We start from the raw sequence: 13,030 nt of genomic DNA on the forward strand, positions 1-13,030 counted from the left end.
TTGTTTGTTTGATCTTAGTAGATGGTTAAGCTCAATTTTTATTGAAATTTTAGGCAGAGGCTATTGTTTGTTTAATCTATATTTCTGATTATTATTATATTTCTGGTAGAATGAACACCAAAGAATAAATTAAAGAAAATTAAATAAACAGAGCCAAGTGTGGTTGTGCCCTAGAGCCGTCCCATCTCAATATACGAGCATGTGTTTCATCTCTCCAAAGCAGAGATTTCAAGACTCAGCTGGCACCAATAAAGAGGTATCATACTGGGAGAGAGAGCTGTCACGCCCCTGGGCTGCTGTCTGCCCCCAGCCCCCCGCGCAGGGCTGAGGCAGGGGCTGCATCTCCATGGAGCACTCACCTCGTGGACATGTTCAGTCTACCCACTCACCTCATCCTGTTTTTTTGAAGCTGCAGAGCTCTTTGTATGTCTCAGGCACAAAAGCTGTGCAGTTGCAGGACTGTGCTTGGTATAGCAGGCAGAGCAGCTGTTGAAAGCACAACTGGTTTCTGAATCACCTGTTACAATCTGCCCTCAGCAGGGCTGCCACCACTGCAGCTCCCCCTCCCACTTGGTCACAGCTCTCAATTCGCCTCTTTGCTTCCCTTAGCAATCCCCCACGAACCACCATGGTAGGAAATACCTATTCATATATACATCTATCATTCACAGGAAGCGGGAAAGTTGCTCTTCCCCTCCTCCATCCTACTGTGACAAGGACTTGGTCAGGTTGCTTCTGCTTTCTACACTTGGGAAAGCCCAGGTGTCCCAAGTAGGGAGGAAATAAAGAGATTCACATTCTCAGAGGATGAGCACCCAGGTGTGGTGGACCAAACATTACTGAATTATTCAAATATGCTTAAATCTGTGAGTTTGCACCAAAAATCACAGCAGTCAGCCTTATGATCTTGTACATCTTGCTTTAAGTGAGGACTTAAAAATTACCTGGAGAAGAGCCTCTCACACAAGCTTATTTGGTTTCCACTACTGGCTATAATCCAGGTTAGTAGTCACTGTGTTGTTGAACACTAAAAGTACTGAAGCACCTGTTAGGTAGGGTTGATGCTGACCTGGGCTTGGTGCTGACCAGCTGGGCTGGTGCTGTTGGTGAGTAGGGCAGTATTTCTGAGAGAGAAGCTTCTATTGTAATCTATATTGGTGTGAAACTTCTTTGAAAACTAGCAGGATTCTTCCTGTAGGGGACACTATACATTTTCAGTGTTAAATTTAATATTTAGTTTTGAAAGTGCACTTTGGTGTTATTATTATATTTTTTAAGCACTTAATCCTGTGCCTTGCATAGGTGAGTGTCTTCCCTTCTCCTCCTGGACATTCATGCACTACTGTGGGAATATAAGAGCTGTTCAGAAATTCTGGGCACCTGCAAATCTGTTCAAGAGGTGCTGCCAGGGTGGAGTTAACATCTGGTTAAACATTAACATGGGGCTTGGTTCCATCATTTTACAATGTGTAATCTGTGGCAAGTAAATGATAAACTGTTCTGGGTGCAACCCTGGTTGCCAAGTACTTATATTTCACATTGTTACTCCCCAGAGGAAAAGCAAATAACTGTCATTTGGGAGCAGGTAGGGAAAAAAAGATGCTGCATATTGTTTTCTTACTCTTCTAAAAGAGGCACAAAATTAACAATTGTACTGGAAAATATATTTCCCAGTTTAATATTTTCTATATATTTTTAAAACAACAGCACAAGGTGCTGAACCAGAAACAGCAGAAAGCTACCTGCCACTGTAGGGCAGAGCTTATAAGGCACTGCTTCTTATTTCATGAATCATACTGATATTTCACCTTCTTCTTCTCTTCTCTGTTTGCTCCTCAACCAATACAACATGTTAAAAGATTGATCACAGAGACTAGAGCTGCCCACAGCTTGGGCTAGCTGACCCAAAGTGCCAAGCTCCCAACACAGCCACCTCTCTCTCCTGCCCACATTGCAGCCAGGCACTCCAGGCACAGCTGGCATGGCACCTGGGGGGAATCCATGTGTCTTTGGGCAGTGGCCCATCAGATGTGCTCTGGTGTGATGCACTGTGGTAACTCTCACACCCTACATCTTTGCCGAGACCCTGCTGTGGTGAAGGCAGGGAGCAAAGACAGCCTGTCTTCTGTTTGTTCTCATGAGATAATAATTGTGATGAAATTCTGGAAAAGGTTAAATATTCATGCAGTAAAAAGACATTTTCCAGTTATGCTGACTGGGACAGATACAGCAACAGCCATTAATCTCCATGTTCCAGGCTGGAAGCTCATCATGGGCTGAAGTCACTGTCTGCCCCCCCTTCCCCTAAGGATTGTGCAATCGTCATCTGTGTTCATCATCCGAGGTGAGAGGGGAGGGCGTCACCTTCCTCTGAAGCATCCGGCACCAGCTCCAGTCACTGGCAGGATGCTGCCTGAGGGGAACATGGCCGTGCTCCAGTATGGGAAGAGTTACTCACACTCCTCTGAGTTACAACAGCTGATGCAGTCGGATGTCACCTCTGGCCAGTCCTACTCCTTCCCCATGCACATGTGCCCGGCTTACCAATACTTATTACCTTCCCCAGCCCTCGAGGAGTCAAATCTTCAGATAATTTCTTCCCAGTGTGGTGCCCTGCTTCTTACAGGCATTGGAGTGAAGTCATTGCTATCACATCCCAAGAGTTTGTGATCCTCTGTATTCAGAGACTTCACAATGGAGGTACTTATAGACAGGCAAGAGGATGTGGCTGCAAAACTGCATAAAATAATACACACTTCAGCACTGCTGACAGGTGCTTGCTTTCTGACATAAATTTGAAGTTACTACATCTTTCTTTAATATGAAGATGTCTTACGCACTTCATTATCAGGGCTCTTCATTTTCCTCCATCTTCTTGCGTGTGTGTTTGCACATTTCTCTTGTCCTCTGTCACTCCTGTTTCTCCGTCCACCTTGCATCAGTGTATACTGCAGACTTCCTCTCTCACTTTTAAAAGCTGCCAGAAGTGAAGTGACCTGGTTACACATCCACCTTTGAAAGCTGCCTCAGCAATGTTTTTCCTCCCTTTCTGCAGCAGTCCTGGGCAAGCACGCTGTCCTCAGCCTGTCAGTGCATTTGACGCAGGGGGGATATATAGTCTGCACCACAATTCACCACCACAACTCACAGAGCTGACATCTGCAGTCAGTGACTTGTGACAACTTTATTAGGAACACTGTAGTCAATGACTTCAGGCAGAAGCCATGGAAAAAGGTGAGGATACTATTGTTGTTATTGTTGTTATTAATATTATTATTACTGTAATCAGTGTGAGCTGCTGACAGAATATGCCTCTCCGGAAATAACTCATTAATTCTGAGAGCTGCCAATGGGAGGAGCAGCCCAGAGTTCTGATCCAAGAGCACTTACGCAGCAGGATGCCCGTGTTATCAGTGAGGAAATCCACAGCTTGACTCTACGTATGCAAGTGTCCTCACTAATTCCTGAAGGCAGCAAAAAAGAGAAAGTCCTACCCATCCTCATTCAGCGCTCTTAGGAGTGTTTGCTACAGTAAGATATTCCTGTTTGTTTATGCCATTCTAAATAGTGAGGGAGTCAATTTGCCCTCTCTGAGAATCAAACTGACACTCCAACAGTCCACCATAAAATTATATTTTCTTTATTTTGTCTCTTTTTTTTCTCTAGATTTGTCTCTTTTATATCCCAATGTCTTGGGTGTAATACCTGTAATAAACTATACTCCTGGGTCCTTCTGGTTGCACATGAAACCCAAGACTTTAATGTAACAGTTTACATTCTAAGACATTTCTTGACACCAGACTATTATCATGGATGTTAAAAAACTAAAAGCTTATCATCCAGTCTGTTCCTTTGGCTGGAGTACATTTATATTTCCATACTATTCTAGGTTCATGTGGAAGTTAGTAAGAATATAATTTGGTAGATCTGTCTGGTAAAGTAAAAATGCAATGATTGTTCTTTCTGGATTTGTACTAAATTTTTCCTCCGTTCAACTTTATTTCCATGACTTCCAATATTTTTTCAGATTTTCAGATTTATAGCATGGAGCTAGGCAAGGAGATATCCAACTTGAGAAAGAAGAGATAAAACAGAGAAAGCTTTATCATTACCCTATTTTTATGAAGTTCCTTGTTCCGTGTCAGAAGAAAGGCAGTTCAAAACGTGCTTGCTTGTTTATGAGATGCTTGCAGGCTCACTTTCAGCCACTACAAAGGGTGAAGCAGCTCCAAAGTGCTACCAAATCCAGCAGGCTTTTGGGACTGCATTCCAGCTGGGAGTCATCAGCACTGTACCACCAGTGGACACAAAGAAACTCATATGGCCTCAGGATTCTGGTCTTCACTGAAGAGGCATATGAAGCTCAATAGAGATGGAAAAGTATAAAGCAACCTCTCTTCCTCAGGCAAAGAGGAAGAGAGGTTGCTTTATACTTTTCAAGTATAAAGTATAAAGTTGCTTTATACTTCAATGCTAATGAAAATTATCTGCTTGTGACGAGGAACTAGTTAAGAAAGAGGACTTCTTCTGGAAGTACATTAAATATTCTACTCTCAAGTGCAGGAATATGAGCAGACATATGTGTATAAAATCAAGTCTAGAAGTTTTATGTTAAAGACATAGAAGACCCCAAGGATTCAAGATAGAACCCAAACCTGAATGTAGGCAGGTGGAAAGTTTTGGTTAATAGGCTCTGCAGGCAATTTCTGGGCAGGGGGTACTGGAACTCCACAATATTCCCTGAACACTGGTGTGGCTTTTTGGGGTCACTGCTACCTGTCCATGCACCCACAGAGATGCCCTCACATCTGGGCAGAATGTTCCATGCCAGTCCCAGGCTCTGCTGAGATAAAACCTCACCTTCCCTCTCCCAAGTGTGACGTCTGAACAAAAAATTGCAATAAAAATCACAAAATTATAGATTTTTTTTAAGGTTGAAAAAGACCTCTAGGATCATTGAATCCGGCTGTTAAATAAACCTGACTAGTAAAAGCACCTGGTGAGCTATCACATTTTCAGATTATTTTCACCCCAGAACCCAACACCTCTATATTCCATATACAGTGTGGCTAAACATTTGCATTGTTGTTTCTAAATGTGCTTGTCTCCCATCTATAGTGTGGTTTTGTTCCTTTCTGCCCATAGTTTCAGCTTTCTGAATTCTTGCAATTCCCTGGTGCCATGAGGAATTTTTATATCGTCCAGTTAAGGCATCATCTGTACATTTGGTAACATGCAATTAATTAATTCCATGGGTCATTAATACATACTTTGAATAAAGATCAGAAGTGCACACAAACTAAAGTCAAGTCTCTCACTGATTTTTTGTGTATTCCAGATCTAACCTCAAAGCTTGCCCTCACACATATATCTTCAATACAGTATCCTGACAGATACCTCCCTGCAGCTGGCTATACTGGGACTGTACCATTCATGGATGTTTTCCTTAATCCCAGCTGGCAACATATAGTCACTCATTTCTGTCTGTGCAAAGCCTATCTGGACTGCTTTTTATGTGAAATGTTGCATGATGAGACAGTGGCATCAAAGGACTTAGTAAATCCAAATCTATTGTGTATCCTGTGTTTGTTCACTATGACTTGTTTTTTTGACTGTGTGTTTACAGAATGACTTTGAAAAATGTAAAAGCTTTCTCTTTCCCCAGCAGGAGCAAAGCACAGGACTGCCCACCTGCTGCTCTGCCTCTACCAGCTTTGGCACTGAAAGCAGGAGAAGGAGCAGGGAGATCATTAAGGCCAGGCACCAGGGGCAGAAGTGCTCCTCTTGGGCTGCAGAGCACACACCCCCCACCCCATGACATCCCACCCCTCCTGCCAGCCCAGAACCCCTTACCTTGTCCCACAGAATTGTTCTGCCCCAGCTTATTTACAGTCCTGGAGGACAGAGGATTTGTCCTGTGGTCTGTAATAAAGCTGGGTTTATTGTTCATCTCAAATCTGAATTGCAATTTTCTCAGAGCCCTTGGCAGCCATACTCAATTCCCTAGAGGTCTTTGCACATTATATTGGAAGTATACAAGCCAGCATCATTTATTTTCTTTTAACCAAGGCAGGTGCAATCTACTAACTCCAGTGTGTGCTGTAGTCCTCAGTAAATACCACCAACCCATTATTTCCAGCAGTGTTGCACACCTAGCTAATCCACATTGATTTTTCAGTGTAAAGATTATCTTGCACAGTAAATGTTGTAAATGTTGTTGTTGCTTTTGATGATTAAATCCAGATTGTTCAACTCAGCTCTTCCTTTCAGAGGTCTCATTTTCCATGGCCAGATTTCCCATTTCTTGGCATTTATGTCCTACCACTGATCGAGCTCAGTGTGAACGGAAGGTGGTAGCTGACCTGCAAAGCAAAGTACTCATTTAAGGTTGCAAGTTGTTTCTCATTATTGAAATTACTATAGCTGTCCTTTCTAAGTTTCTCAGCTCATTATATCCTGTCATTTCTTTGATTTGAACATGCAGAGTATATGATCCCTCACACCAGACAGTACTAAAAAATGGACAAGATGTATATTTTTATTCACATTAACTTTTTAAATTTAGGATTAGACGCTTTAAGGACAAGGAATGAGGAGACTGATAAGCAAATAGAATTTTTGAGATTATGAAGACCATTATTTAGGGACTTGAATTTCTCCCAGCAGGATTCTTTCAGATTGGATATAGGAATAGTGCCATGGCACTACGGAGAACCTACCTTTGCTGTGACACATACTGGTTTCCTTTGGAAGACAAGGAGAAGAGCAGACTGCAGAATGTGACTTGCTTTTATTCTCCGGCAGGCTGGGACTGAAGTCAGGAACAGAAGAGGATGTGTGATCCTGGGCCTGGCATCAGGATTTTTGGGGAACGAAGAGGACTAGATCAGTGTTGAAAAGTCCTTGTAGACTTTTATGAATCTTGTTAACTCTTAAGATTTTAGAAGTCTTTTAGAAGTTTCTTTATTTCTTCCAATGCTCTTCAAGAAGTTGAAGATGACTGGTCTATATGCTCTTTTTTCTCCTGTTTTTATTATCAGAAAAACCTTTGCCCAGTTTTTTGATATCTTTATCTATCTTTTTCAGGTGGTCACAGATCAGAAGTGGCTCTTAGTTTAATACAGAAAATACTTCAAAGGTTTTAGAATAAAGCACAGCAGCCTCGGCCAAATAGCCAAAGTAATTTACCAAAGTATTATCTCATCCATCCCTTCTCCAGTTCAAGCTTGTAGTTGTGCATGGAAGTTGATTTTGCTTTGTTGGTGCATATAGAAGGCACCTTAATGTACCAACTTTCTTGACACTATTTGCCAGTAAAAAATCCTTCTATGGAATAATTTACCTGGTCTCCCTTTTACAATTAACGTGCTCCTTGTTAATCTTTATTCACTAAATCATTAATATCTTCCCTGTCCTGTTTATCACAACTTTCTGAATAAGAAATAGCCACCAATTACTTCCAAAAGCTTTTAGGCCACCCCACATCAATTACCAAGAAAACTCTAAAAAAATTTTAATCCCCCACAACAGCAATGTCTGGTATTATGGATGATTTTGTCAGTTCCTAGTAAGTTCATCTACGTGATTTTCCTTGCTTGGCAGCAATGTTAGCCTTCTACTGTGACCATGCCTTTTCGCCAAACTTTGGTCAAATGTTCCACCATCAGCTGCTGGTAAGATCCTTTCCTCCCCAAGCTGAGCACACAGCTCCACAGGCAATGCTACAAGTGAAGCCTGGTTTCACAGGACCACAGAGTTATTCAGGTGAGAAGAGACTTTTGAAGGTCTCTATGCAACACGCAGGGCCAAGCTGGACTTGAAGGCTAGACCAAGCCCTCATGGTCTATTCTAGCTGAAGTTTCAAGTCCTATATGGATGGTGAATGCACAGCATCTATGCTTGCCTGTTCGCTCCACAAAAATGTTTTCCTACAGATCCATTTCTCACAGTTGTTTAAAACTGGTGAATAGGAATATATCATCTGGAAACAAAGCTTTCCTGGTGTCTGGAAAAAAAAAAAAAAAAAGGATGAGGCCTTCCTCCCACTCCCTCACATGGCTTCTCTGAAGTCTGCTGGGAGCTGAGGTCATGCTATGGCTTTTCTCTCCATCAAATCCCTTATGGGCTTTTCATACTGGGTCTCCTTCGGACTGCACACAGTTGTCCTGCAGTGCAGCTAAAATTTATCATCACCTTTGTTCTCTTTCTCTCTCTGCAATGTTTTGTTCCAGTACAGCAGCAGCTTCACAGACTTCCAAGGGGTATGCACACATCTGTACACAGACACAAACACATTCACAAACACCCATGTGCACAGAAATATCTCCGGAAAACAACCAGCTTTTTATTTTCATACAATTTCTGGCTAAAAATCAGAAACAATATACAATTTTTAAGCACACTCATGTGCTTATTTATTAGCTATTTGTGTTCATTATGTTTGTTTTATTATGCCTCATTATTTTTCAGTTGGAGAGGGGATGATCCCTGGCAGGCAAAAGATTGCTGGTGACACATGTAGGCTGACCCACTTGCAGCAGCATAGTCCTGTCACCAGGAGAGCTCATTTCAGTCAGAGCAGTGCAGTAGGGAAATGGTTTGATGCCTGAAGGCACAGGCAGGAGCCAGTGACAATCATAAGCCCAGGAGAAGCCAGGCAGGAGACACCCCCTGGGGCACTGCTTGACCCCTGCTGAGGCCAGCAGCAACATCATTTTTTTTCAGCTCCTAGCTTGACCCTAAAAGTGAGGAGATCAAAACAACATCTTTGCCCTCACTTTGCTCACCTGTACAGGGAAAACACCTGGGTGGAAGGGTCTGCCGTCCTCACCAAACTCAAAATAACATGTAGGCTGAGCATTTCTGAGGAAAGGAGAATTATTTTTCTGCTCAGCAGAGCAACAGCAGGGCACAAACTAGCTCTCTTCAAGCAGAGACAGGCACTGTATTCATTGGATAATCTACTGAAAATTATTTGCCCAGCTCTATTAATTAATGCTGCGAAGCACTTGGAGGGTTAAATGCCCTTGAGCCATCGTTCACCTAAGCTTTGCCCCTGAACTGACATCAATGAAAAATCCGTAATAGTAGTGGTAGCAGCAGCAGCAGAAGCAGAAGCACTGAATTTTCAAACCCTCCTAAGGCAAGAAAACATGATTTTTTCCTTCATTTTATGGTCTGTTGAATCTTCTGGTTTTCTTGTTATATAGCAGGAATAATGTTCATGGCCTTGGAGTATTCTTGTGGTTTTCCAAATGCCTCAGATTTAATTTGGCATCTTTCACATGCACAAAAATTTACTGCCTCATATACTCTTTCATTGTGAATGCTGTCCCTTCCCCAGTTCTGTGGAGGGGTCCTGGAGACGAACAATGATCCCATGGAGCTGTTTCTCAGTTGGTGAGAAGCCCTGCCTGGTGCCTCAGCAGACAGTGATCACACAAGAAGACAGCTCCTGATGGGGAGGAGAGGTCAGCCCAGACCTTTAGCATTGGCCTGAGCCCCAAACACTCATCTCAGAAAATAAATAAGGAAACATAATAAGATGCACACACAGGCCCTTTGTTACCAAGTCCAAACCCCAACAAGCAAGAACAAGCTTTGTGAGCAGGGTGGTCTCCACAGTGAAAGGCGCCCAAGGGCAGGTGGCGGGGTTGGGAATTTTCTGGCTGGTGGTGCCTACTCTCTGTCTGGGGCTCAGCAGGATGGCCTGGGGTTGGATTTTAGTGTCTGAACCTCTCTAAGGGCTGATGTTTGGTTTACCAGTTCTCCAGAAAGAACGTGCTTCTATTGCAAAGAAAAGTAATGCATCCAGATGTGGGGGTTCCTGCCTGTGACCCACGTGGACTGACATTCAGATCCAGATGTGAGGACTCCTGCCTCTTACACTAATAGATCAAGATTCAGACTCCTGAATTCAATTTTCCTCCTTAGAAATTATATATGGTCAGAGAAGCACATGAACTGCAGCTTCAGGCTGCTCTGAAGCCAAAAGGAAAGACAGGGCAGAGTTCTGGCAGTCCTCTTCTCCTTGTATAGCTGCTGCAAAAGGACTGTAGATCATTCTACTGCCATTGCTATTTCTTGCACAGAAGTATGTGAAGGCTGCAGCTGTTTGGCTACCATACACCATGCCAGTGCTTCCAACTTGGAGTCAAAATACTTGAAGCAAAAAATGGGTGAGAAGAACATCTGTGGGACCAAGGAGGACCTGTCCAGTGCACTGCCATGGGGTGGCAGCACATCTGCTGCCTTGAAATCCCAGGCCATGTTCACAGGAACACCCTGAAGGTCCATAGTCCTAATGGAGCCCAAGACATTCTTCTGTGCATGAAGCCCATGTTTCAGAGCCCTTCTGGATATTCCAAAATCCATAGGGTTCTCCATAGGATCATACAACTTTTCATGAAAGGCTATTGCCCAGGTTGCATTGACACAAGATCTGACCTGCAGCATCTTCAAGCCAGTGAAATTATGGCCCTGAGCTAAATGGTAGATTGAGTCAAAGTCCAAATCTGTAGGCAGACAGTGAAAAGCTGCCAGCAGCTTTCTGCCATAAGCCACAACAGTGTGTGTGATACAGGTCACTGACATAGCTATATCAGATCAGATACATACCTAAAAAAATCTCCTTTTTTATATATTTTTAGCTTTTTGTTTTTCTTATTAAACACCTGAAATTAAGGGAGATCCACAACCCAGCTAGTGCTTTGCATTCGACCAATCCCATTTGGGCAGTTTGCAAAGAGGAATAAACCAGATGATTCAGTTTCCAGATTGGAATCAGATCAGATAACTCTCACCTCCCTTCCTTTGCCTGACCTCCATTAACTCCCAGCTCCACTGTAAGCTCCTGCAGTGACAAGCAGTGTCCTTCACATGTTGCTGAGACATGTGAAATGGCAGGGGAAAGGCTTCCTGTGATGGCCTCAATTCACATTTCCAGGTGCAGTACCCAGTGAGGATGTAGGAAGGCACACTGCGCCTCGCCTTTCCTAAGCTCCCCACCCAAGGTCGCTGCTGCCAAACCCTGCGCTCTCATCGTGAAGAGAAAACTGGCCTCTCCCTGACCTTCAGCCACATGGAAAGTAACTGGAGCAGTCTGGGGTTGTACCTGGAGGTGCAACTGTGCATCCAACAAGGAAGCAAAGCCCTGCATTTGTGCTGACCACTGCTGGCACCAGGCTGGGACCAAAGAGGGCTATCAGGTTTGCCAGGAGTGAACAGAGAAGTGCCAAATTATGTGTGCAGTGGCTGTGGATGCAATCACCCTGGGTTCACTGGGAAACCAAGGGCACACAGAGGCTGTGGGAAGGATGAGAAATGCCTGCAGAGACCATTCACCTCAGGCCATCTACTGCTACTACTCATGTTCACATCTCAGCTGGCTGAGGAGCACAGGCTGCACCTCGGTGGCAGCCACATTAATCAAGATATTCTTGGAGCAAAATCACCTGTGTGGAGGTAGGGAAAAGACAGTAGCTGTGGATGGTGCTGGAGGGGAGGAGAGGATGGATGGATGGATGGATAAGAAAAAAAGTGAGAAAGTAAGAAAGAAAAATACATGTAAATTTTTTGTGACCAAAAAAAGAGAGCAGCTCTTACTGATGTGTGTCACTTACACATATAAAATATGCAGAATCTCCTAGGCCAATAAATACTAAGTATGCTGTACCTGACAACATGGATGGGAAAACAGGAATATTTTTGTCTCTGGAGAAATCTGGATTAAGTTCCTGTGGTGGTGGAAAAGAGCACTGGGATTTTCTTTCTCTCTGCAGAGCCTGTGCTTTACAGAAGGTTCATTTGATCCCTTCCCTGCCTCAAAGACACCAAGTTCACCCTGGCACCAGGGGCTGCCCTGAGCCTGGGCCCAGGCCTGAGCCAGGAGGTGCAGGGATTCGTGCAATGGGTGTGTCCACGTTTGCTCCTTGTTGTGACTCAGGGCCTTTAGCAGAAGCAGCTGTTGCCAAATGGCTCATGTTACCGCTGTGTATCACTGCCGAGGGTGAATTCCCTCTGCCCTACTCTCTATACAAATGTCCACAGCTAACACCCATTCTGGGCATGGACCTCTCCAGCATGCACAGGCTGCCAGTGTCTCCTCACTGACCTCTGATAGGGGTGTTACTGAGGACAGACCAGGAACAGCATCTCAGAAGCTGATGTAACCACACTGCTTCATGGATCTTCATTTCTGTTTCATGAAAAGTGCCCCTCCCACTAACCACCTCTTATGGAGGTTCATCTTCCAGTTTCCTCTTTATTTTGCAGCTTTCTGTGCTTTCCCAAGACTCCGTCCTTTTTCCTTTGCCGTGACAAGCCAGCATGGCCAGTGTTGACTGCCATGCAGAGGTGAAAGGTGGCTGGTCTGCAGGGGCTTGGCCTGAGCTTTCTTGGTCTCAGCAGCAGCAGTGCCAGAGCTGCAGCCCCACTCCAACCCAGCAATGTTCTCACCTGGGCACCCTGAGCCCTCAGAGCTTGGCCAGCAACTCCAGCCCAGCCAGAAGAGAAGGAGAGCCATCTGAATCTCCTCAAGTTGTTCTCATTTGCACACAAGGCTGGTGAGTATGTGTGTGTTCATCCTAGGAGAGGACCGATTAATTAGGTGATGATGGGAGCAAGAAAGCTCTCATGGCTCTGAGTCTGCCCCCTACCAGATTTTACTGGCATTTTCTGAACACTTCTCTTAGCTCAGTGGGCACAGCTTATATGCAAAAAAGCACAGTAATGCTTAGTTATTGTTTGGTGTGATGGGAGCCTGGGATTGTTGGGGTTTTTTGGTTTTGCTTTTGTTTTCTTAAAAGTATTGTTTCTATTTGTCATTAAGGCTCACTTTCTAATCTATCTTTGCAGGAGTTTATTCTTTTTTGACATTTGCCAGTTGCATGTAGCTGGAGCTCTCTTGTCTGGCCTGAAAAGGCATCTAAGGCCAACTGGGGTTTTTTGTGTGTTCTTTTTTGTTTTTCTTTTTCTTTTCAGAGAAGACAACCAGAGAAGATGGAGGGAAGAAGCGGGGGGGGGGGCTGGC

The sequence above is a fragment of the Onychostruthus taczanowskii genome, unplaced genomic scaffold (genome assembly GCF_017590055.1).
Source record: "Onychostruthus taczanowskii isolate IOZ18803 unplaced genomic scaffold, ASM1759005v1 scaffold111, whole genome shotgun sequence".
NCBI classification, from domain to species: domain Eukaryota; kingdom Metazoa; phylum Chordata; class Aves; order Passeriformes; family Passeridae; genus Onychostruthus; species Onychostruthus taczanowskii.